Source organism: Triturus cristatus, chromosome 5_1, assembly GCF_964204655.1.
Source record: "Triturus cristatus chromosome 5_1, aTriCri1.1, whole genome shotgun sequence".
Taxonomy (NCBI): Eukaryota; Metazoa; Chordata; class Amphibia; order Caudata; family Salamandridae; genus Triturus; species Triturus cristatus.
In genome coordinates this window covers 703,959,446-703,987,037 of record NC_140587.1, presented here as the reverse complement: position 1 = coordinate 703,987,037, position 27,592 = coordinate 703,959,446, and positions in this window count along the sequence as shown.

Here is a 27,592-nt window from a genome sequence, read left to right as displayed (position 1 = left end):
CACAAACACCCCCACCAAAACCCGTTACAACTCCCCCCTCCCTGCACCCCTGCAAACTGTAAAACCACCCCAAAATGCAGTGTGCCTGTCGCCCTAACAATCCCATTCTACAAAAAGACCCCGGAGGAGGAGGAAGGCCAGCCACCACCCGCCACCCAGACGAGAGCTACTATAAAACAAGATATACAAGAGAGGTAGAACCCAACTGAGTAATGTCCGAGTATCAAGGTTAGGGACCGAAAAGTCAATTCTGTAGAGGCTCACCACCCTCGGCACCGCCAGAGTGCCCCGCTCGATCGCCCCGACCAGGCAGGGAATCCAACCAGTCACTCACATTGTCCGGTCGTTCAAAAAAGAAGGTCCGCTCCTCATGTTCCACTCGAAGCCTGGCAGGGAAGAGCATCGCATACTTCAAGCCCAGGTCCCGAAGACGTCGCTTAACCCCCTGAAAGCCCATCCTCTGTCTCTGAACGAGTTGAGTGAAGTCCGGGAAAAAATTGACTGAGGAGTTTTCGAATTTCACCGGGCCGTGCACCCTCGAGGCCTGCAAGATCGCATCTCGGTCCCTGAAATGGAAAAGCTTGGCGATGATAGGCCTCGGGGGAGCGCCAGGCCTAGGCTTACCGCCCGGGACACGATGTGCGCGCTCCACAGCAAAAAACTTGCTAAGTCCAGACGGGGCAAGATGGGTGAGGATTAGCTCTTCAATCAGGAGGTCGACAGAACGAGTCTCGGGATTCTCCGGAACACCTATGACGCGGATGTTGTTGCGTCTTGCCAGGTTCTCAAAATCATCCAACCGATGGGACATCAAGTCGTTTGCCGATTTCAGGGCGCCAAGGTCTATTCGAAGTTCCGACACATCGGCCGTGAGGCTGGAGGCCGTCAATTCCAACGACTTCACCTTCTCGTTAGTTTTGGACAGGTCAGCCCTGATTAAAGTGACATCGATGGCGACCGTGTCAAGTTTACGAGCCAGAGCCTCATACTGCTGGCCGATGGTCTCCTTCATACCGGTAATGGCACCCATAATGTCCTGCAGGGACAAATCGACAGGGACAGATGGGCCGTCTCCAGCATCCTCCGGGGTATTGCTGGAGAGCCCTGGGGATCCCTTGGCTTGAGTGTAGCGGTCCATAACATTCGTCTGGAACTGTCCCCCGCGAAGAGACGTCTTGTTCTTCAGCCTCTCGGGTTCACCCCTTCCCGTCATGGTGGAAGATGCACCCCGGAGGGGCCCGCAGGACCGAGTGAAAATGGCCGCCGGTCGGCCGGGCACCAACCAGCCGAGAAGCTGGGCCGTGGGGTCAGGAGAAAGTCCCGACTTGACTCAGTACTCCGTAGGGAGAAAGCAGTGATGACACCAGACTGGACTGGTCCCCGGCAGAGCGGAACAGACCCTCAATCAGACCGTGCCAGAAACCAAAAGCGAAACTGAAAGTGGGGGTACGCCCACTGGTGAGGTCCCAATGCCGTTGTTATTCAACTACGTCCCGGATCCACAGCTCGCCAAGTCCAGGGCACTGCCCCGAGATGGGCCTCGAAAGTTCAAAATGCTGTATTTTCGGTCCCCCAAGTCCGATTCAAATTCTGAAAGGAGTTATGGACTCAGTCTAGGTTCACCTTCAAAAGCCCGTCCAAGAAATCAGGATATCATCAGGATAAATTGCGAGGAGTGGCGAGGGTCCGGGGAGCCCTGTGCTCACGCAACCATCTTGGATGCGCGCTAAGCTCCTCCTCCGATACTATAGATTTTTAAACTTCTTGATATGCTGTTGTCATCGTTGATATGGGGGACGGGCAGGCACCGGTTGGCACTGTCTAAACTTCAGCTACCTAGTGCAGTGGGGGGCATGGGGGCACCTGATTTTAAAACGTATTGTGTAGTGGGACAGTTACAGTGGATGGCATATTAGTTGGCGGGTAAGAATTTATTTGAAATAGAGTACTCCCTGGAATTTTTGAAACGTGGAATTCTTCAATCACAGCTCTGTCCGGGGGCACAAAAGCTGCGTGATCCTCCTTACTTGCTGCACGTTGCATTACATTATTGGCAACAGGTGAAAAGACTGGCTAGGATGCCATTTCTATACGCCCCGAATATCCCCCTATGTGGACTGCCTACTAGGCGTGGGATACTTTCGATGAATCAAATACAGGGGTGGACACGAGAGGGGGTACAGACAGTCGGGGATTTATTTTTAGAGGGCCAATTGATGCCGCATGCTGAGTTTGCACGTACTTACTCAGTGCCTGAAACCTTGTTTCTCACGCATGCTGCAGTAGAGCGCTTCACTCGCACTTATTGGCATGCAGATCAAACAGAACCCCCAACTTTCCAATTGCTGAAATCGCTACACATTATGGGTCACGGCCGACACTTGGTGCGCTGGCTCTATCGAGGCTTGAGGGAACATTTACATGCTCCATTATTGCATCTTAGGCAGAAATGGGACTTGATATCAGGGCGGGAATTAGAAGATGGAGAGTGGTCTCAAATGCTAGAACATCCCCGGCGAGTCTCTCGGAATTGTTGTCTCAACACGATTCAATTATTTATATTACATAAAGCCTACCTTGCCCCGGCAACGAAACGAAAGATGTTTCCTACTGCGTCCTCGGCATGTCCGCGGTGTAAGACCACGGACGATGATTTCCTTCATATGATGAGGTATTGTCCGGTGCTGCGGGAGTTTTGGTCAGAGGTTGTTCAGAGGTGGCCGGTATTAACGGAGCGAACGCCATGGGACACGATTGAGGCCTGCCTTCTGGGACTTTTCCCTCTTCCTGAGAAGGCAAAATTGCTGCGCAGATTTGCGGGTTTGGCTTTGATGTTAGCTAAACACATGATAACACAGCGCTGGAAGTCCACTCTAGCGCCTCGTGCAGGCACTTGGCACGAAGAGGTGGGCAGATGGGTGGTTGCTGAGAGGGAGGCTTTGCAGCGCGAAGAGTACAGGGGACAGCGGAAGCGGGTGATTTCTTTGGACTGGGCTCACCTGGTGGAACAATTTAAGGCTGTCGAGGGTGATGACCCTGTAGAATCACAGAGTGGTGTGCGGGAAAATGGTACGGTTGTCTGACTGCTAACGATATAATCCCTGTACATGTTCTGCCCGGGCGCCTCCCGTTCCTTTCCCTTATCTCCGGCTCTGCTCCTTTCAACCCCCCCTTTTTTTCTTTTCTACCCTTCGGGGGGCCTCCCCCTTGTTTCCCCTAACCCCCTCCTTGCACACCCTTCCCTGAGGACCTCAGGCCTGATACGCACTGGACGCAGAAACATCAGCGTGGTGTATTGTCTCTGTGGCAGCGGTTAAGTTACTTGTTTAAGTTTGGGTATGGTTTGGGGTGGGATGTTTTGGGTGGGGGTGGTAAGGGGTACTGCAACTGATCGCACATATTAAGGTCGATATTCGATTTATGACTATATAGTTTGTACACTTATGTTGCAAATATTGTTGTACTTCATGAAGAGTGTCTCCACTCCACGTAGGCTTTGCCTATGTATGCAGACAAGATTTATGCCGACTTGTTATTTTGAAATATAATCCAATGCTTATCATGGATTGTGTGCACCTGTATGTTACTTGCAGTTCTCAATAAAAATATTAATTTTAAAAAAGGGCATTATATTTTTGAACAATAATAATCCAGAACAATTTATATATATGTAAGTGTTGGTACTATATATTATTGGGCAGCATGCAGGCTAATAACCTGCCTCTCAAGTAACTGTTAGGTCTTGATAATGCCAACCTGTTAGAGTGACATTTTGCTTTTCCATATACAGATTATCACAATACATATCAGGAGTACAGCCTGGGTACCCTGCCCCTCTCGGTTTTCTATAGTACAAGCAGGGGCCAGGATATGTCATACCAAATTCCCCCTTTACCTCTACGAAGTGGGGAGGACAAAAGTATGTATAGTTCACCAATGATAATGGATAAGCAGTCCATAAACTTGTAACAGAATCAGTGGGATAACAAGCGGTGTTATTGATGGAGCAGGGTTTTTACTCAAAAACCGAATACCTGTTTCATTTTCGCATGTTATAACTAAAAGTACTACTGATTAATTATTAAGTATTAAAAGTTTGTCAAATGTCGTCTAATCAACCTTATTAACAAGAGAATTACACGTGGGAATGCTATTGCATGGCTAAATAACAAGTGAACTAAGTTGGTGAGCAAACTGACAGAAAACGATGTTGCTTATGTGATGTTATGGTGTTTTGCGCTTATAATTAATATGCAATAATGGCTTTTGATGTCGCAAATGGCTAGATAAATACACACACATAAGGGTATTAGCAGGGGAATAACACTGTTTAATCATTTCCGTGCAGTAATTCTGTTTTATGTTTATTTTTGCTTAAGTTGTCCATTGTGGCCTGCCATAAAATGGCCACCACCCGCAGCCTGCATTGGAGTTGCTGGAAATTTACAGAAAGGCTTCACTCTGCCTGTGACCTTGCACCTCCGATGAACTGAAAAGCCATAAGCATGATGACAAGTCTGGGACATCTGCCAAAAGCCCCTGAAAGACGGAAAAGTTGATACGAACTCAGTGAACTCATTTTTGCAACAAATTCACCTAGTAGAGACATCCGTAAAAGTTGCAAATTAGTCATGAACGTTCAATTCTGCTATTCATTATTTGGGACAATCTATGCGTGAGAACAACCCGTAAAATATCGAAAAAGTACCAAGATGACATTATTTCCGCCATTCATCCGTTTTGAACAAAGAATTGTTACTTTATAGAATGTAAATTTTAGTATAAATAATAGTAGACTAGAGAGGTCTAGCGCCACTTCTTCCCGAGCTGATGATGCGAGGTCCCTATGCTGACGGAGAGGACGATGACTCTACATGACGACAGAAGACTCTAATTTTTCTACAGAGGACCGGTTCTGACTTAGGATCTGACATTTAGACAGAATAGGTAAATATGAGAGAAATTAATTTTGCATTTAATTGGCTTTTCAAGAAACTTTAGATAAATGAACAATCTGTTTGAATTTCTGTCTCGAGTGATTATTTCTGGTCATGTTTATTGATTTATTGTGTATTCTTTGAAATGCATTTTGCTAGATCCAAAAGCAACTAGCAGGTCGCATTGACCTCAAAGTACAGGCAGATTAGATAGAGCTCATGTGGAAGGTGTTTCTCCTTTACAGGGCACGGATAAAGTGATTAAGGGTGAATGTTGGTGTAATGGGCCCCACCAGCGTGTGATGTGTGTATGCGTGTGTGACTGTGAAATCAGTCCGTCCGTGGAAGTAGAGGGGATTCGGAAGCTCTGATCTGCACCAGTTTCTTGGTAGCAGAATGATGGTTAGCTATTGTCTTGATCTAGTGAAATTGCGTGTATATAGGCTTGTTGATTATTGATTGATGTTTGTACTAACACTATATGTTGAGTTGTGTTGAGTTTTATGTATTGTGAACGGCTTCTGGGACGTAGGGAGTCGGTGACAGTTCCGTAGTAGGGCAGAGGGAAGTGCTGCTCTCGGAATAGGCGGAATTGTTGGCCCTGTATGCAGGCAGGGGAAAACGTGTGACAATTGAAGTTGCACGTCGCATTGACTGGGTTCGACAAGGTAGCATCGCCGTGTGTTGCCATTAGAAACATATTTTCTGTGAGAGAGAAGTGTATATGATAGCGAAGATTATCTGTGAAACTCTGGTCTTAAGTCCCAGGGATCCGTAAGGTATTCCGTTAAAGCTTACCGCTGGAGAAGTAATAGGTATTCTCAGAGCTTGTTAGAAGGACAGGGCAGAGGTAAGCGCTGCTTTGTTAACGTGTGATATAATTCTGTAGTAGGACAGACTGTTCGCTGTTCTCGGGAAAGACAGAATTCTGTGTGAATGTACTACATTTTCTGGTGTGTAAGAGCGTGAATGAGAAGGCATTCTGGTTAATTGTGAAACTCTTAGGAACATTCCGGAGGGAAACAGTTAATTGATGCTTGTTAGAAGGGTAAAGTAGAGGGATGTGCTACTTTATCAACGGAAGTAACGATTCTGTAGTAGGGCAGAGGTAAGCGCTGCTCTCGGGAAAGGCAGAATTCTCGTGGGAAAGGTCTTTTGCTGTTCTGTGGCTAGCGAAGCAGACAATGGAGATGTTTGTACGTTGTAACTAACAGACTCGTAGAAGTTGAAACAAAGTCTACCAAGTAGTTTTGTAAAGGAGGGGTAGACAGAAGAGACAGGAGACAGGAGCAGAAGCGACTGCAGCGGCTGCTGACGTCAGGGAGACCGCGCTGTGATTGGACAGTGGGTTAGAACAGTGGAAGCGCAGAGATTGGTGCGTTAGTGTGAGTCGCGCTGGGATTCGCAGACTGAGTAAGTGACGTAGACGCTCCAGGATTGGTGCGTTAGTGTGAGTCGCGCTGGGATTCGCGGACTGAGTAAGTGACGTAGACGCTCCCGGATTGGTGCGTTGGTGTGAATCGCGCTGCAATTGGACAAAAGATCGTACAGCTGTAGTAAGAGTAAACAGCTAGTGGAAAAGAAGAAAGATGTATTACCATGCTGAGGAAAAGAAGAAAAAATCCTTGCTTAGTAAGGTTAAAACCTGGTTTGACAAGGATAAAGACATAGTGACAAGGGAAGGACAGTTATTGCCCCCGATAAGAACCCCGGCATCCTTCATGGTTGCGAAGTATGGGTATCATACCTGTATTTGATTAGATAACTGGGTAAAATACACTAAAGATGACGGAGTGTTAGCGTTCCCAGAACATGGTTTATTTAATCTGGCCATACTGAGGAATTTACGAGAGCAGATGATGAACCTAGAGCCTCGGCCTAGGCCGACGCAGTTTGAGGCATTAACGGAATGGGAAGATGAAATGCATGAACGAGAAAAGCAGAGGGGTGGGGGTAGCTACAGATACATGTTTGGGCGAAAGTATGATCGCGAAACCCATCATGACCGAATGAGAAGGTGGCGTGATGCTAGTATGACTGAGGGATTATATCCTGTAAGAACAGCAGAGGAATCAGGAGGGAGAAAATGTACAGAGAAAGCACATAATGTAGAGACCAGAAGATATGGGGCCAATGAGTTTGATGATGATATCTTAGAGGACATGCTCTACAAAAGACCACCCCCGTATAGAAGAGAACCGGAGGTAGGAACAGTAGTTACCCCAATGAGAAACACCCTGCGGATTATAAAAACAGAGGCTACAGCCCCTGAGTTGAAAAGCGGTTGTTCTCTGGCGGAAAGAGAAAGAGAAAGAGAAAGAGAGAGAGAAAGAGAGAGAGATAGAGAAAGAGAGAGAGATAGAGAGAGAGAGAGAGAGAGAGAGAGAGAAAGAGAGAGAGAAAGAGAGAGAGAAAGAGAGATAGAAAAAGAGAGAGAGAAAGAGAGATAGAAAGAGAGAATGAACTTGAAAATGAAAAGACCAGAGAACTAGCAAGAACTACATCTGAACTAACAGAGAAAATCAGGGAGCTGACTAAGAATCTTGAGGCTGTTACAGTGCCTGTGACAATAGGCCGGGTTATGCCGATTTTTGACAAGCAGAGGACGGGTGAAAATGGTTTGACGGTGCCATATGTGGGCAATAGGTTGATTGTACCTCCGGAGCAGGCAGAAATAAGAGTGGGAGAAACCCAGTGGAGAATAGGAGAAAATCAGTGGAGACATACCGTATGTGGAGGGGAAATGAGTGTGCAGACTAACTCAAGTTTGAATTCTGGATGTATGGAAGGGAACAGAGGATCAATTTTGGAACCGCAAAGGGTGACAGAACCAGGGGGTGCGGAAAAATCTGTGATAACTGCTGAAGATTTGAATGATTGGCTCAAAACATTACAGAAAAAGGAGAAAGAGTCACAGGGAATGGATGTAGCTAGGCTACGTATGGACATGGAAGAATTGATAGTAGGAACCATACCTACAGAAACACTGAAGAATTATCAGGAAGGGGAGATCCTCTTTTTATGTAAGAGTATCACATGGAGAGCAAAGAACATACACGACAGGTTGAAAGGAATAGCCAGTGAAGTGGGAATTGACATGGATAAGGTAAAAGCTTTACAGAAAACATACCGAGTGGATTTTTCAGACAAGGATATTGAGAATCTGAACAATGCAGGCCGAACAGGACAGATTAAGGAAATGATTGCCTTGTTAAGGAAATGGGGAGATGTATTAAGATGGAAAGACAGATGGTATCGAAAGCGAGAGGATGGAGTGGATAGAACCTACTCAGCATTTCCCCTAGCAGAAAAAGAGAAGGCAGTGACAGCTTATCCCATGAGAGAAATTCCAGGAGGAGGGTACGTACATGTCCCCTGGACCAGACAGGATATTTTATCATTTACGAATGATTTCCCTCGATTAAGGGAAAATCCTGTGGAGTGGTACAGACAAGTCGACAGATTTGTAAAGCTGTCAAAAGTACTGTGGATTGACCTGAATAGTCTGTTTGATATAATCGTACCAGCAGACCTGTGGGCAGAATGTAAAATAGTCATAGACTGGCCCACTAAGGAATACCCTAGAGATCAAAAAACAGGAGCCCCAGACCCGGAGGTAATGAAAAAGTACGAGCAGGTTATGGCCTTCTTGAAAAATAAAGGACCCCCCAAGGAGACAGACTGGGTTAAAATAGACCGAACACATCAGGAATTGAAAGAATCAGTCCATGCTTACTACGAAAGACTGATACTAGCTTTTAAGCAGTTCAGTGGAGATGAACATCTGGGTGACAAGGATCTGAGTCATTTTGTGTATAGATTTGTGTACGGTTTGCGGCCTGAAATCAGTGAAATGATACGGCAGCATACCGTGGATTGGCAGAGTAAGAAGATTGATGAGATTTTGAGACATGCAAAATACTTCAGTGATGAGATTGAGGCAAAGCAGAGGAAGCTAAAAGAAAAGGCAATGTGGGCACAGGTGAAAGTTGCAGAAAGACAGGAAGCTTAGCTGGTTGAACAGGCAAATAACCCAGGAAATAAACCCAGGTTTGGTCCAGGAAAAGGAAAAGGGAATATAGAGGAAACAAAGAAAAAGTTCCCCTGCCACAACTGTGGAAAATTGGGGCACTGGAAATCCGAGTGTAAGAATCCACCGTCCACTAACGATGATAATTCATCATTGAATTCGCAGGTGCAGAGTGAGGGGTGTGGTCAGCATCGGCAACAGCAGAAGGCTGATAAGCAGCAGAATCAGGTGCCAAAACCACCCTTGCCACAGAGAAAAGGATCTCAGAAGTACAGCCAAGAATCGGGGTTCTACGATGAAGAACAGGTAATCAAACCAAAACGCGCAAGCGCTGTATCTCAGTACTGGCTGAAAAATGAGGGAAGTGACTCTGAGGGAGACTTCTGATGGTGCCGAAGAGAGGAGGAGGAGTGCGTACTTGGCGCAACTCTGGAAATAGACCAGGCAGGACCTTTTGTAGATGGGAAAATTAATGGTGAAAGCATCACCTTCCTAGTTGATACTGGGGCCACGAGATCAACTGTCAGGTCAGCTGATATAAAGAATCTTCCTCTCTCGGACGAAGCGATCCAAGTGGTTGGTGTGTCCAACACACAGATCAAAACACTACTTACTGAACCAGTAAAGGTTAGAATAGGGAAATTTTCAGACATGCACCGATTCGTGGTGTGTGACACTAGTCCAGTGAACCTGTTAGGCAGGGATCTGCTGTGCAAAATGAATTGCACTATTTTCTGTACTCCAGATGGAATAACCTTTGAGACACCTGATGAGGATGTGCTATATAGAATGACCATGGATAACAGGGAATGTGAGGCTTTGGGAGCATATGCAATATTTAATCCTGATGCATTACCCCCAGAGTTGAAACAGACAGTGAAAGCAGCAGTTTGGGATTTTACTGGAGAAGATGTGGGCCTGATGAGAGATGTAGATCCAGTAAAGATTACTGTAAAAGAGGGAGTGGTTTACCCAAACATACCGCAATACCGATGGACACCTGAAATAATTGAAGGAATAACACCCTTAATTGAGAAGATGATCCAGCAAGGGGTGTTAAGAGAAATATTGAGCAGCCCATGTAATTCACCGATAATGGGACTGAAGAAACCTAATGGAAAGTTCAGAATAGTGCAAGATTTGAGAAAGATTAACAAGATTGTTGTGCCATGTTGTCCTATTGTGCCAAATCCATCAGTGATTTGTATCAGATTCCCCATGATGCAGAATGGTACACGGTAATTGATTTGTGTCATGCTTTCTTTTCAATCCCATTGCATCATGACAGCCAGCCAATATTTTCTTTTAGATTTGGAGAGCGGATTTTGGCATGGTGCTGAATTCCACAGGGGTATACAGAGAGCCCCTCAATATTTAATCAATTGCTAAAGAAATCTCTGGAAAGTCTGACAATGCCTGAAAATTCAGTTTTGGTCCAATATATTGATGACCTACTTGTGGCATCAAAAACACGTGAAGCTTGTGAAGTAGATACCATTGCATTACTGAATCACTTGGTAGATGGAGGATTAAAGGTATCTCCAGCCAAATTGCAGTTCTGTAAGAAAGAAGTCCAGTATCTGGGACACAATATTGAGAAAGGCCTGAGAAAAGTGACTATTGATAGAATCAAAATCATTAGGGGAATGAGAGCCCCAATGACACAAAGAGAGGTGAGAATGTTCCTGGGAATGGTGGGTTACTGTCGTCAGTGGATAAGTAATTTTTCCCTGATTGCCAAACCATTGATTAAATTGACCAAAAGTGAGGTAAAAGACCCATTAGAACTAAACCCAGAAGAAATGGCTGCATTCAGAGAGCTGAAAGACAGACTTTGTGAAGCTCCTGCCCTAGGGATGCCTGATTATGAAAAGGAATTTGAATTGTATTGTAGTGAGAGAAATGGATGTGCACTTTCAGTGTTAATTCAGAAACACGAACGTCTGAGAAGGCCAATTGCCTATTTCTCAGCAACTCTTGACCCAGTAGCTGTGGGTTTGCCAGGTTGCCTGAAAGCAGTAGCTGCTACCTGCAAAAGTCTGGAACAAAGTGAGGGAATCATAATGGGATACCCTGTACGGGTATTTGTACCTCATGATGTGGCAATCCATTTAACAAGGAGCCGGACACAGTTCATGTCTCATAGTCGGCTGACTAAATATGAGAAAGTCATTCTTGGTGCCACAAATGTAAGTCTGGAGAGATGTGTGAATGTGAATCCAGCAACATTGTTACCAGATGCTGAATGTGTGGGAGTGAGAAATGATGTTGATCATGATTGCCTGGATGTACTTGATTACTGCACAAAACCAAGGCCAGACATAAGAGATCTGCCATTGCCTGAAAGTGATCATGTGTTGTTTGTGGATGGATCTTGTCTGAGAACAGAGGAAGGAGTGTTGAGTGCTGCATATGCTGTGTGCAAAGTCTCGGAAGTTGTGGAAGCATCACCCTTGAAAGGAGTTAAATCTGCTCAAGTGGCAGAACTGGTGGCACTGACAAAAGCATGCAAGATTGGGAGAAGTGTGAGAGTGACTGTGATGACTGACAGCCAGTATGGCTTCGGGGTCGTCCATGATTTTGGCCAGCTATGGCTACAAAGAGGTTTCCTGACTTCAAGTGGAACCCCCATAAAGAATGCGGAAGTGGTTGGAAAACTGCTAGAGGCGATACAGCTGCCTAAAAAACTAGCCGTTGTAAAATGTGCTGCTCATGGTCAGGGTGACAATTTTGTAACAGTTGGTAACAAGTTTGCCAATGACATAGCACAATATTGTGCAAGGAACAATCACTCAATTAACAGGAGAAAAGAACGGGAAATGTCTTCTTGTTCATTAATGTTTACTAATGAAGTGGGGACATGGGAGGAAGTAAAACAGCTGCAGGATGAGGCAGAAGATGATGAAATGAGAGATTGGGTGAAGGCAGGTTGTGCACCTAGAGAAAAAGATCATGTGTGGGTCTATAGGAATGGAAGACCAGTCATGCCAAACAGCATGCTATCAACAATGGCAAGGATGTATCATGGCCAAGGACACTTGGGAAGGGATGCTATGATAAGAGCCTTTAAGCAAACCTGGTACAGTCCAAAGTTTAGACTGATAGCAGAAAGCCTCTGCCAGAGATGTCTGATATGTCAGCAATTCAATCCTGGAAAGAAAACAGTGGTGAGCCTAGGAACAATAGGCAGGGAGGGAGGACCCTTCACAAGAATACAGATAGACTTCATTGAAATGCCCCCAGTCAACAGGTTGAGGTATGTCCTGGTGGTGGTCTGTTTGTTCTCAAGGTGGGTGGAGGCGTACCCAACAAGAAGAAATGATGGGATAACAGTGGCCAAATTACTGTTAAGAGAATTCATCCCAAGGTATGGGTTCCCAGTAACCATTGAATCAGACAGAGGAGGACATTTTTATAATGAAATCATGGGTCTAATTTGTGAAGCATTGAGTGTACAGCAGAAGTTGCATTGTGCCTACCGTCCAGAGGCTTCTGGGGTTGTTGAGCAGATGAACGGTACTATCAAAAACAGAATTGGCAAAATGTGTTTGGCCACAGGAATGAAATGGCCCGATGTCTTGCCTCTAGTCCTGATGACCATTAGGTCTACTCCAGACAGAACAACAGGTTTGAGTCCACATGAAATTATCATGGGACGTGCTATGAGGCATGCATATGTACCAGTGAACAAGCTGATGACTATAACTGATGACATGATTTTGGATTACTGCAAAGGCCTGGCTGACGCAGTTCATTCTGTGTTTCACCAGGTTGGAGAAGACGCCACCACACTTGAAAAGAAACCAGCCCATGATCTGAGCCCAGGGGACTGGGTAAGGATAAAAGTCCACAGAAGAAGGAATTGCGTGGTTCCAAGGTGGGGAAGGCCAAGACAAGTCATCTTGACCACAACGACTGCTGTGAAGTGCGCTGGTGTGAAAAATTGGATACATGCAAGCCACACACTGAGAGTTCCAAATCCAAGAGATGGTACTGGAAAATAATACTTTGAAGAATCAGATTCCAGTGATGATGCAGATAGTGAGGCAGTAAGAAGGAAAAAGAATCCTGAAAGTGGGGAAAGCGAGTCAAGAGAAGCTTTCATCCCACCAGAAGAGGTTCTGAAAAGAACAGTGCAAACTGCAGAAGCGAGCTCAGACTCAGAAGAATTGCCTGAGGTTCCAATTGACAGTGACCAACACAAAAAGAAAGAAAGAAAAGAAAAGAACATTTCAACAGAAGAGACACCTGAATCACATGAAGAAATTGGACAAGTTCCACCTGAGATAAATATTGAAGAAAAAGGGACAGACAAAGACAGAGAGGGACAGATTGCGGAAAGCCCCCGAGGAGGTGTAGGGAACATCAACAACAAGCTAGGTGAAGGGACAAGTAGACAGCAAGAAGATTGCGTGTCGGAGACCCGAGGAGGGACAGAAGTAGGGAAATCTCAATTGGTGGAAAAAGAGACTGTTGGAGAAAAAGAAGTTATTAAAGAAAAGAAAGCTGTTAATGAACCAGTAGCAACTGAAACAGAGTCTGATGAAAGTGACAATGAGATTCATGGAGGACGAGTTCTGAGAAAGAGAACTTGGCTTGGAGAAAGAAACAATAAAGAAGGAAAGCAAAAGAGAAATGCTAAAGGTGATCTTTGGCTAAATAAGATAAAGAGACTAAGGTACAGACTGACACGAGTTAATTCTTCAAGAGCTGAACAAGTGAACGAAGTGTCAAGTCAGAATCCTACCAAGGAAGAAGAAGCAAAGATACCTGAGAGAACTAAAAGAGTAAGAAAACCAAACCAGAGGTACAAGTCACCGGAATGGACGTATGTGGCACTGCCTGAAGAAGGAGAAGAGGCGGACAGCCAAGGAAGTCCAGAGGAGGCTTTACTGAAGGAGGTTGCTGAAGAAGAAGCTGTGGGAATCCTGAGAGTTATCTTGTCCGACATTGGAGAAGAGACGGATGTTCAGGACCTGATACAGTTTGATAATAATGAAGAGACAGTGAAAAGTGATGAAAATCCAAATTGAGTGAATCCAAGAAAAATTCACTTTGAAAAGAGAAGAAGAAGTAATACTAAAATTAGTAGAGTTTAATAATCTGGTGGGTACTTGCTGCCCTTAAAAGTTCAGTAGAGGAGTAGAAGAGGCTAAGTCAAAAGACACGGTCAAATTAACAAAATGGCTAACACTGAGAATAGATGTACCTTTCTGAAAAGATGGTGCAAAATGTGCTGCTGCTATACAGGTTTATTAATGCTGCTTTGGAGCGTGCTCACTCTATTGATTTCATTTAGAGTCACTATAGACACTTTAGAAGGTCATACTGAGAACAAGACTAAAATAGGGAAGAGTCCATTAAAGGTAGTTCCGACAAGAACTAGTACTGTACATATACATAAAGATAGGTCAATTAATGATTTTTCTAGCAATGTTTTTTCTAAATTGTTGTATGAGTACGTAAAGACAATGGAAGTAAGGGATTGCTACGTCTGCATGCAGTTACCTGCCTCTGTTTCGGAAGGAGTGACTTATCATCATCTTCCGGCTACGTATGGAATTTCCTGTAGTGTGTTGATTAGTATATTTTACAAGTTAGGGAAATTAGACTATAATATGTCTAATGTAGATAATATTCTTGGGCAGTTGCCTATGAATAAAGCACTGAATCCTGCAAAAGAAGCTAACACTTTAGGTGAGATTTTTTTAGAAACCAAAGAATTAACTTTAGAATATGTTTTTAGAAATAATTTAACTTGCAGTTTGAAAGGAGAAGAAAAGAATTTCCTAGACATGGTTGAGAGAAGAAGGTTGAACATGCACAAGAAAGCAGAAGGGCATAAAATGAGTGATACAATGTGGGATATTGAGAAAGAAAAGGAGTTGAAAAATGGAGCCAGTCCAACTATGGCTATAGATGCCCCACAGAAAGGAAAACTGTGCATTACCAGGAAGAGATCCCAATATGATTATTATTTCATAGGGACTAGTGAGTGCCATGATACATACTTTATTGCAACCGGATGGGTATTTAGAGGAGGAGAAGATCCAGTTTTCCCGGGAGTGTATTATATTTGTGGGAACAAGGCTTATTACAGTTTGCCTGACCATTGGTTTGGTACATGTTATGTTGGCCTGGTCTTTCCAAAGATTTTTCACATGGATAGAGTAGATGATACTGAACATTCTAACACATTAACACGTTATAGAAGAGAAATGGACAGAAATTGTAGGAGATATTTTGGAGCTTTAATTCCAGCAGTGGGAATTTCTTTGAATGCATTTGGCATTCGGAAGCTATCAACAGTGGTGGATCGCTTGTCAACAAGCACCGCTGGAGGCTTTCTTTTGGTTAATACAGAAATGGTTGCTTTACGTGCAATGGCGATGCAAAATCGACTTGCCCTTGACATTCTTTTGGCAAAAGAGGGTAGAGTCTGTGGAATGCTGAAAGTTCAACATTGTACTTACATTCCTGATGAAATTAAAGATTTAAAAGTTTACATCAAAAATATTACTGATTTGCATGAAGAATTAGTACCACTGGAAGCTGAACGTATCTGGACTAAAATGGCTAACAAGATGATTGCTATTAAGAATTTTGTAGCTAAGATAGGTAGTACCATTTTTGGTAAGATTTTATTTCCATTAACTTGTGTAATAGTTGCATTATTGATCCTTAGATTAGGATGTATGTGTTGTAGATATAGAAGAAATAAAAAGAAAATCACAAAAGAAAATGTTAAAAAGAGACAAAATAAATCAGAAAGAGATCCACAAGAAATAGAACTAGAAGAGCTAAGAGAAAGCATGTATATAGAAACTAAAAAGGAAGATGAGATGGAAACTAGGGTCTAAAAACAAGAACAAGAAGATATTTCAAATTCTTCCAAAAGGGGAAACTAAATTGATTTTTGGGGTTTTGATTTTTGTGGTGATTATATATCACCAAAGGGGGGATTGATGGAGCAGGGTTTTTACTCAAAAACCGAATACCTGTTTCATTTTCACATGTTATAACTAAAAGTACTACTGATTAATTATTAAGTATTAAAAGTTTGTCAAATGTCGTCTAATCAACCTTATTAACAAGAGAATTACACGTGGGAATGCTATTGCATGGCTAAATAACAAGTGAACTAAGTTGGTGAGCAAACTGACAGAAAACGATGTTGCTTATGTGATGTTATGGTGTTTTGCGCTTATAATTAATATGCAATAATGGCTTTTGATGTCGCAAATGGCTAGATAAATACACACACATAAGGGTATTAGCAGGGGAATAACACTGTTTAATCATTTCCGTGCAGTAATTCTGTTTTATGTTTATTTTTGCTTAAGTTGTCCATTGTGGCCTGCCATAAAATGGCCACCACCCGCAGCCTGCATTGGAGTTGCTGGAAATTTACAGAAAGGCTTCACTCTGCCTGTGACCTTGCACCTCCGATGAACTGAAAAGCCATAAGCATGATGACAAGTCTGGGACATCTGCCAAAAGCCCCTGAAAGACGGAAAAGTTGATACGAACTCACAATGAACCCATTTTTGCAACAAATTCACCTAGTAGAGACATCCGTAAAAGTTGCGAATTAGTCATGAACGTTCAATTCTGCTATTCATTATTTGGGACAGTCTATGCGTGAGAACAACCCGTAAAATATCGAAAAAGTACCAAGATGACATTATTTCCGCCATTCATCCGTTTTGAACAAAGAATTGTTACTTTATAGAATGTAAATTTTAGTATAAATAATAGTAGACTAGAGAGGTCTAGCGCCACTTCTTCCCGAGCTGATGATGCGAGGTCCCTATGCTGACGGAGAGGACGATGACTCTACATGACAACAGAAGACTCTAATTTTTCTACAGAGGACCGGTTCTGACTTAGGATCTGACATTTAGACAGAATAGGTAAATATGAGAGAAATGAATTTTGCATTTAATTGGCTTTTCAAGAAACTTTAGATAAATGAACAATCTGTTTGAATTTCTGTCTCGAGTGATTATTTCTGGTCATGTTTATTGATTTATTGTGTATTCTTTGAAATGCATTTTGCTAGATCCAAAAGCAACTAGCAGGTCGCATTGACCTCAAAGTACAGGCAGATTAGATAGAGCTCATCTGGAAGGTGTTTCTCCTTTACAGGGCACGGATAAAGTGATTAAGGGTGAATGTTGGTGTAATGGGCCCCACCAGCGTGTGATGTGTGTATGCATGTGTGACTGTGAAATCATTCCATCCGTGGAAGTAGAGGGGATTCGGAAGCTCTGATCTGCACCATTATCTCCGAAAAATTTCCTGTGTGTGTCTAAGAAAACATTACTTTGCATAGCTCTTTTACTAAAATCTGAAGGAACAATCTGATATAGAACACATGAGGGGGTATCACCAGGACACCTCAATACCCAGAACATCCCCCTCCCGCCAATTGGAACAGCAGTATAAAAACAGCACAGAACACCTTCTTCCTGAACAACCAATCAAAACCTATCTACCCTGATCGCAGGGCAACAAAAGGCTGTTCAACTTCTGCAATGGGATGACCAAACAGATACATTTTTACTATAAAATTACAAATAGAATCACCAGAGAGAGATGTCACATAATGGAGCCAATGATGGAGAGGACACACAAACAAAAAAGAAAAACTTCAAAAAGATCAGGGTCCATCACAAGCCTCCCTGACAGGCATCTATTGTCCAATCCTCGGAGGTGCTATTGAGCACTTCACAGTGGAGCGACACTGTTGCAACCCATCTGCAAATGTTCACTGTTCTCAGGATATGGCACTCTCCCTCCTCTGGAAAGTATTCTCAGCTTATCCTGTCCTGCATCACAGGTAGTGCACCAATCTTCTGATCCATAGTCTAATAGGAAAAAACATAAACAAGGGGCATTTTCACGAATCTTATCCATAAAGTCCATCCCTGCTACACTCACTTTTCTTTTGGTGCATCATCATTCTGTCGAGGACGCAAATTGTACCTTGCTACTCCAGGCACTGTCTCATCATGGAGAAGAATCTGAAATTCAGGGAGTGTCGGGGACTGAGACTCTGGCTCCTGTGGAGACAATGAAGAGGAGGCCTGGGCAGGCCTTATTTATGAGGAGACTGCCGCATTCAGAAAAGCATCATTCTCCTCCTCCGTCTGCTCCCAAATCAGTTGGGCGTCAGAAAATGGGACAAAACGTGGGACCTTCTCCGTCTCGTGATTCCCTATTCCCTCGCGAACCCAACTATCATAGAGGAGAGGGAGTGGAACTCACCGACAATGTGATGAATGGATCCAATTCTTTCAGCCGTCCACTTTCAATGCCGTCCTTGTCACGATAAGAACCAAATAGGGTCACTTCCATCTCGGCTCCAAACTTTCTCGTCTCTGGAAGTTTTTAATTAAAATGTAGTCACCAGGCTGTATGGTGTGCCTGGGCCCCTCAGGTGCTGAAGGCAAGGCTTCATGTATCTGTTGGTAGATAGAATGCAAGCTTTTAGTTCAATCATACAAATAATCTACAAGCAGAGGATAATCAATTTCAGAAAACCTTTTCGGTCTAGGGACACCCCACACATTTGCGGGACGGCCTGAAAACCATCTCGTAAGGTGATAATCCTGTCCTAGAATGGGCTGTCATTCTAGTAGACAATAGAGCAAGGGGCAATGCATCTGGCCATTGCAATCCAGTACTTTCCTTAATCTTTGCCAATTTTAGCTTGAGAGTACCATTGTACTTCTCAACTGAAACTGATTTGCTGCATGAAATGTTTGCTTGATGTGCAGACCATCGCACCAACTGGATCACTCTCACATTAAAGTGACTTCCGTTGTCTCTCCAAATCAAACGTGGCAAGCCGTAGCGCAAGAAAAACTCCTTAACAAGAGCCTTTGCCGCTGCTATGGCTGTGTTCTCCTTAGTTGGGTGAGCCTTAATCCATTTACTGAATGCACAAACAACCACTAGCACATATTTCAAATTATTGACTCGTTCCATTTCGATATAATCCATCTGGAGTACCTCGAAAGGGAAGGAAGATGGTGCAAAATTACCAGAAGGTGTAGGGGTACCTTTTCCAGGATTGTGCTTCAAACAAATCATACAGGGCAGCAACTTTTGGTATATTTTCATTTCACCAAACAGGATCCAATAGCTTGCAAATTCCCTCTGCACTAATATGAGCTGGACCATGTGCCATTGTAACTACAGGAAATACATATGCATCTGGTAACATCCATCTTTGGTTCTAGGATTTATCAGTCCAACACCCCTCATCATCTAAATGACCCGTCCTCTCCTGCCACACTGCCAACTCCTTAACTGTTGCCTCACTCTGTATTTCTCTGACACTCTCTAGTGTATTCTCAAACATAGTAACTTCTGGTACCCATCTAGCAGGACCTGCCACAAACATTTTCGTTATCTTCGACCTGGCCATCTCTTTTGCTATCTGATCTGCAAACGCATTTCCCCTCACCGCATCATCAGTAATTGCTTTATGGGCACTACACTTCACTATTGCCAATCATTTGGGAAGGGTCAAGGCTGTCAAAAGCCTTTCTATCAACGGGCCATGCTGAATCTTGGTGCCATGTGAAGTCAAGAATCCTCTCTCTGCTCAGAGTCGCCCAAAATTATGGGCCACTCCGAAGGCATACTGGCTGTCAGTATAAATATTGGCAGTCAGTCATTCACTCAATTCACATGCTCACAAAAGGGCTATCAGCTCCGCAGCCTGCGCTGATTGGTAAGGAATATGTGATGTCTCTACTACAGTGCGCAGCATGGTAATGGCATACGCTGCTGTAGTGGTGACATCTGATAATTTAAAACAAGAGCCATCGACATATAGTTTCCCTTGTTGGTCAGGTAAGGGAACATTAGTCAAGTCCACCCGTCCCTTCATCTCTTCTTCAGTACAGAACAAACAATCATGGACATCTGTGTCCACATCTTCCGAAGGGAGGGGTAGTAACATGACTGGGCACAGATTGGCACATCTTTTGACTGTAACATGAGATGCAAATAGAGTCAATTCATAACCAGTCAGACGAGCACTGGTGAGGTGCTGCATCTTTGTCTTGTTCAAAAGTACATCCACAGCATGAGGTACCATTACTGTGAGATCATGATTAAGGACGAGCCCTGCAGAATGTCGAATAGAGACTGCCGCCGCAGCTCTTAAACAAATCAGGAGGGCTCTGGCTACAGGGTCAAGTGTAGCAGAAAAGTAAGCACATGGTCTCTGCTTACCTCCAAAGGCTTGTGTTAACACCGAAAGCGCACACCCGGCCATTTCATGTACATACAGCACAAAAGGCTTCTTATAATCAGGCATACCAAGCACAGGTGCAAGGCAAATCGCAACTTTTAATTGCTCAAAAACATGCTGACATTCATGCATACAGGGCAAGGGTTCATGCACAGCTTTAGTTGTTAGACAAAGCAGGGACTGTATTAACAAAGAATAAGAGGGTATCCAGTGTCGACAATACGAGGTGACAGGGACAGGCATCTTAACAATGGAATCGACTCATTCAGGTGTTAGCCTCCGACCCTCCTTCGACAGCAGGTGACCTAAATAGGTGACCTGCTGTTGACAATATTGGAACTTGGAAAGGGATACTTTATGTCCATAATTCCCCAAATACATTAATAATTTTACCATGGCATCCCGACAACCCTCTTCAGTATCGGAGGCTATCAAAATGTCATCCACATACTGCAATAGTACATTACCTGCGGGAAGAGAGAGAGAGATCAACTGACTTTTCAAGGCCTGGGTATAAATACTGGGACTTTCAGTATACCCCTGAGGAGCTCGACAGAATTGGAAGCTCCTACCGGCCAAGGCGAAGCCGAAAAGGTATCTGCTGTCTGCATGAATAGGAATACTAAAGAAAACATTTCTCAAATCAATCACAGAAAAGAATTTGGCTGTGGAAGGAATCATTGTCAAGAGAACAGTAATGTCTGAAACTACCGGAATCTGAGGGATTACTATTTAATTGACCTCCCGCAGATCACTCACAAAGCGATAAATATCAGGATGTGCATCAGGGGAATCCACAGGTGCCTTCTTCAGAATAGGGAGAATAGGCTATTGCATACATTCGCTTCTGTCTCCTCAACCACTCCCAATTTGATCAGGTTCTCTATAATCTGCATCAAACCCGTTCCCCAGCCTGTGATATTTTGTACTGGGGTATACGAGGGAGCACAGCATTGTCCTTGACCCTAATAGAAACTGATGGTATCTGCAACAACCCTACATCCGTATCCCCTGTAGCCCACAACAAGGACGGCACATCCTTAAATTCAACAGAAAGCAGTGCATCCTTTGCCAAACACTGTTTTGCACTAACCACATTAGGTCCAAGAGTCATATAAACACCATCCGGGGAACAATAAATGGTAGCATGTAACATCTTCAACAAATCCAAACCTAATACATTTTCCCCACAATTCGCCGTAAACACAAATGGGGAGTCCACAGTAAAAGGACCAACAGTCAAGGCAAGAGGTCTGGAAATGGGGCTCACAACCGGTACGCCTGAAAAACCTACCTAAACATTACGGACAGACAGGGCTGCCCCGGGGACCAGCGAACGAGAAACAGAGCTATTCATTGAGCCTGTATCCACCAAACATTTCTGTGCCGAACCATGCAAATCTGCTGTGAAATAAGGTCCACGCTGATCTACAGGAATTTGAACGGGTCCCCCTCCGTGTCCCCGGCTGTCCTAGCTATAGGACATCCCTGTAACTTCATCCATATCATAATCATAATGATAGTACTGCCTACCCCGGGGTCATCAAAATGGTTCTGCTCAGAACGACCCCACGAGGATGCACCAGCCTGAGCCTCATCCCGACCAACCTCACCACGGACCCTTCCACTTGACCCCGCCCTCTGGGCACTGCAATTTTCTGTAAGAAGTCTGGACACTCACTCTGCCAATCTCCCTCCTTTTTACAATACGCACACTGATTCAGCCCCAGAGGTGTGCTGCCTTTACTGGCACCCCATTACCTCTGATCCACACCAGTGCCTCGTCCCCTTCCGGACCCCCTTGCAACCTGCTGCATCAACACCTTTGTCTTCAAATCCTTACTCTTCTTTTCTACCCTGTACTTTTCCTTATTTTCTCAATGCTCATAGTATTGAGCCATACTTAAAATCACCGAAGGGGAGGAGGTAGTCCAAGTGCTCTCAGAGCTTGCAACCGAGCCGCGATCTCCGGAAGCAAATTCGTAACAAACCTGTTAACAAATAAACGAATACCACCTTCGACTGACAAATCTTTCCCACTGAAATCCAAGAACACCCCTTCAAACTGAGTAAAAAAATCAGACACGCTCTTCTCTTTCTTTTGACGACATGCCGTCAGCTTATCCCAATCTACTCGTCTGGGTGGGATAAGAGAATGCATATAGGTGATGATACGACTTGGCAAAGCCAGGATCTCAGCCCTAGGTGTTTCACCGGGTTTCCGCTCCATATCCTATCCCTTTATCTCACCCCATGTGGGACCCAATTCCACCCTGTGATCCTGCGTATGCACCTGCCTCCATATCTCCACCAGCACCCACAGCCCAAAAAACATCTCAATATCTGCTAAGGTCATAACTGACGAGGAGGCTGCCTTTGTTAACTCTTTATAATATGCTATAGGGTTCTTCCTAGGATCCGGTAGCTGACTCTTAAGAGCTAGCACCTCACTTCTCTTCCATGGGGTATTGACCCACTGTTCCTGAAAGTGAGCCGCTACCCGCTGTTGAACCACATCTCCTCTCTGGTTACTCTGCTCTGGGATCTCGGGATGGAAAATAGGATCCACCTCCCTCATCATGAATTGGGACACACTAGTCGGAGTTTGGTGATGTAATCTATCTCGATAACCAAGAAGTATCCCAACATTACTGAAAACATCTGTAGGGGCCATACCAGCGGAATATACACTGTCTCGAATGTCATAAATTATTTGGGGAGCTGTACCACCAAAACACTGTTCCCACAAACCAATCAATGTAGCCGACATATGCTTAAGGGCATGCTGCTGCACAAATGGCTCAAAATCTCTCATCACACTCCATATATCCTCCACACTATAAATCGGACTCCGATCCCATTGCACTGCCAGATTTGCTACCATCCTTTTCTCCCTATCACCCACATCAGATCGAATCAATACCCGCTTCATTCGCTTTCGTGCTGCCGTCCAATTCCCGTCATCGGAGCCACGTGCCGGTGTCCCAACACTACGCGACACAGGATGAAATGTCTGGAGAAGACACAAGAGATAAAGACACAGGTGACAATGTTAGCAATCTCTGGGTTATAGGTGTAAGGGAAGGAGTAGAAACATGAGCAGAAACAGCAGACACTGCGGGGTTGCCTGCAGTCACCACAGTCGCAGCTTGCGAAACCGGAGGGGAGACAAGAAGGCCTGGATCCGAAGCAGTCGAGTCCGCAGAAAGACTGGAGGGAGGCGGAGGAGCAACGGGGGACTGAGACAATGGAACAACAGGATATATTCTCTGCGGGGCATAGGGAGATGGGGGACGAGTTTCCAAAAGATCCTCCACAAAAGGATCATCATCCTCTCGAACAACATAGGACTTATTACATTGTAATCAAAACTTCCTATCTGCACACTCAATACCTTTTTCAGTTTGCTCTCTGTCGTAAGCTACAACTTTCTGAACCACTGTCTGCATTCCCTTCTTCCTAGACTTCTTCTCCGCCATATACGCCTCTGCTTAGCTTCCTTCTGCCATACCTGTAAAGTGTCAAACATCAACTGCCTACTTCTTTTAGCAAATAATTTGTCGGGCAAATAATTAAATTTTTGTTCATCAAAGGTACCATCCAGTGGCAACTGAAGCTCAGTATTGTCGCTTGTATACTTGCGCAATAATGTACGAAACATAATAGGGTCAATACCGTACTTCACATACATGTCAAAATTTGGAGTGCCTTCTGGAGACGCAGGCTGCCTCTCCTTCAGCCGATGCTCAGCAGAACAACAGCGGCACCCCAGACACCACACTTTACTCCAGCAAGGCATCCTAGCATCAGACACATTCACTATCCACTCAATCAACACACTCACACGCAATAAAACACACACAAACAAAGAACTTTCAAAAGCAGTCCTCAGACTGTGCCAAGACAAAGCAGTCCTCAGACTGCACCAAGACAAGTCAGTCCGCAGACTGCGCCAAGACAAGATAGGTTCTTGCCCCAGGCCTGTTCAAGAATAAGCCAAATTCAACAGGTGGCCTGGCAGAACGTTCAAAAACGGTATGTATCACAAGGGTCCACAGACCCACCAAGTTAACCAAGACGGCGCCATTTTCTTTTTCAAGAATCAAGACAAACTTACCTGGTGCACACAGGTCAAACAAGAATATTCTACACTGCCGACTCTTCCGACCAAACGGTCAGATCCAAGGGTTTCGCCTTTTCAGGACCCCAGCCGAGAGGACCACTAGACGAGGAGCTGCCCGATCAGACAGGTGGGGCGGCCACGAGAACCAAGCTCTATCATATGGGGATCCCCGATCCGACCAGACACAACCCGACCCTCACGACTCAACTACGGGTGGGATGGGTCACCTGGTGGAGACCCTCTGTTCTGGCGCCAACTGAAGGAAGTGACCCAATTAGGGCCACTCGGGTCACTCTCGATCTCCACTGGCCTTCTGAGAAATGAAGAGTCAAAGACGCAGTAGAGAATGCAATCAAGCTGGTTTATTCACAAAGTACACTGCAGTGGAGTACAGTCTGACCAGCCCTAAAGGATGGCTGTCAAGGGACTGACTCTAACAAGCATAAGGTTACATTATGTATGTTACGAAGCCCACAAAGACCTGCCTACCATGGAAAAGCACTGGTAGATGTCGGAATACAGTGGGGGTCCCAAATCGATTTTATCCACACTCAGTGTGGGAGGGTATGCTCAGACGTGAGTCCCTTGCTCATTGCACCATCAGGATTCAGGCAAGCCGGGCCGACGAAGGCTGTGATGCCAGAAACCGGTCCCCGGAAGCTTGTTTCCTTCCCAGTATAAGAATTGGCTTGGTAGTTTGGTTTGCCCTGTTCCCATCATGCACTGGGACAGGTACAGACTAATTTGCATGTAGCCAGGTTCTGAGCTGGGATGGTGCAGTGAGCTAAAAAACGGTGATGGATTAAAACCATGATCTCTTGACTTGGTAAGAGTATTCTGCATCATTCAGAAACTCTGTCCATCACCACCCCCTTTTTCCCAAATCGATTTTATCCACACTCAGTGTGGGAGGGTATGCTCAGACGTGAGTCCCTTGCTCATTGCACCATCAGGATTCAGGCAAGCCGGGCCGACGAAGGCTGTGATGCCAGAAACCGGTCCCCGGAAGCTTGTTTCCTTCCCAGTATAAGAATTGGCTTGGTAGTTTGGTTTGCCCTGTTCCCATCATGCACTGGGACAGGTACAGACTAATTTGCATGTAGCCAGGTTCTGAGCTGGGATGGTGCAGTGAGCTAAAAAACGGTGATGGATTAAAACCATGATCTCTTGACTTGGTAAGAGTATTCTGCATCATTCAGAAACTCTGTCCATCACCACCCCCTTTTTCCCAAATCGATTTTATCCACACTCAGTGTGGGAGGGTATGCTCAGACGTGAGTCCCTTGCTCATTGCACCATCAGGATTCAGGCAAGCCGGGCCGACGAAGGCTGTGATGCCAGAAACCGGTCCCCGGAAGCTTGTTTCCTTCCCAGTATAAGAATTGGCTTGGTAGTTTGGTTTGCCCTGTTCCCATCATGCACTGGGACAGGTACAGACTAATTTGCATGTAGCCAGGTTCTGAGCTGGGATGGTGCAGTGAGCTAAAAAACGGTGATGGATTAAAACCATGATCTCTTGACTTGGTAAGAGTATTCTGCATCATTCAGAAACTCTGTCCATCACCACCCCCTTTTTCCCAAATCGATTTTATCCACACTCAGTGTGGGAGGGTATGCTCAGACGTGAGTCCCTTGCTCATTGCACCATCAGGATTCAGGCAAGCCGGGCCGACGAAGGCTGTGATGCCAGAAACCGGTCCCCGGAAGCTTGTTTCCTTCCCAGTATAAGAATTGGCTTGGTAGTTTGGTTTGCCCTGTTCCCATCATGCACTGGGACAGGTACAGACTAATTTGCATGTAGCCAGGTTCTGAGCTGGGATGGTGCAGTGAGCTAAAAAACGGTGATGGATTAAAACCATGATCTCTTGACTTGGTAAGAGTATTCTGCATCATTCAGAAACTCTGTCCATCACCACCCCCTTTTTCCCAAATCGATTTTATCCACACTCAGTGTGGGAGGGTATGCTCAGACGTGAGTCCCTTGCTCATTGCACCATCAGGATTCAGGCAAGCCGGGCCGACGAAGGCTGTGATGCCAGAAACCGGTCCCCGGAAGCTTGTTTCCTTCCCAGTATAAGAATTGGCTTGGTAGTTTGGTTTGCCCTGTTCCCATCATGCACTGGGACAGGTACAGACTAATTTGCATGTAGCCAGGTTCTGAGCTGGGATGGTGCAGTGAGCTAAAAAACGGTGATGGATTAAAACCATGATCTCTTGACTTGGTAAGAGTATTCTGCATCATTCAGAAACTCTGTCCATCACCACCCCCTTTTTCCCAAATCGATTTTATCCACACTCAGTGTGGGAGGGTATGCTCAGACGTGAGTCCCTTGCTCATTGCACCATCAGGATTCAGGCAAGCCGGGCCGACGAAGGCTGTGATGCCAGAAACCGGTCCCCGGAAGCTTGTTTCCTTCCCAGTATAAGAATTGGCTTGGTAGTTTGGTTTGCCCTGTTCCCATCATGCACTGGGACAGGTACAGACTAATTTGCATGTAGCCAGGTTCTGAGCTGGGATGGTGCAGTGAGCTAAAAAACGGTGATGGATTAAAACCATGATCTCTTGACTTGGTAAGAGTATTCTGCATCATTCAGAAACTCTGTCCATCACCACCCCCTTTTTCCCAAATCGATTTTATCCACACTCAGTGTGGGAGGGTATGCTCAGACGTGAGTCCCTTGCTCATTGCACCATCAGGATTCAGGCAAGCCGGGCCGACGAAGGCTGTGATGCCAGAAACCGGTCCCCGGAAGCTTGTTTCCTTCCCAGTATAAGAATTGGCTTGGTAGTTTGGTTTGCCCTGTTCCCATCATGCACTGGGACAGGTACAGACTAATTTGCATGTAGCCAGGTTCTGAGCTGGGATGGTGCAGTGAGCTAAAAAACGGTGATGGATTAAAACCATGATCTCTTGACTTGGTAAGAGTATTCTGCATCATTCAGAAACTCTGTCCATCACCACCCCCTTTTTCCCAAGTGGAGTACAGTCTGACCAGCCCTAAAGGATGGCTGTCAAGGGACTGACTCTAACAAGCATAAGGTTACATTATGTATGTTACGAAGCCCACAAAGACCTGCCTACCATGGAAAAGCACTGGTAGATGTCGGAATACAGTGGGGGTACAGAACAGAAGTTTCGAGTCCACATCCTGGCAAAAGCTATCTACTGCCCAAGGTCGTCTGGCTTATTCTCCCCAACAGGTGGGATAAGGCCTCTATCTAACAGGAAAGG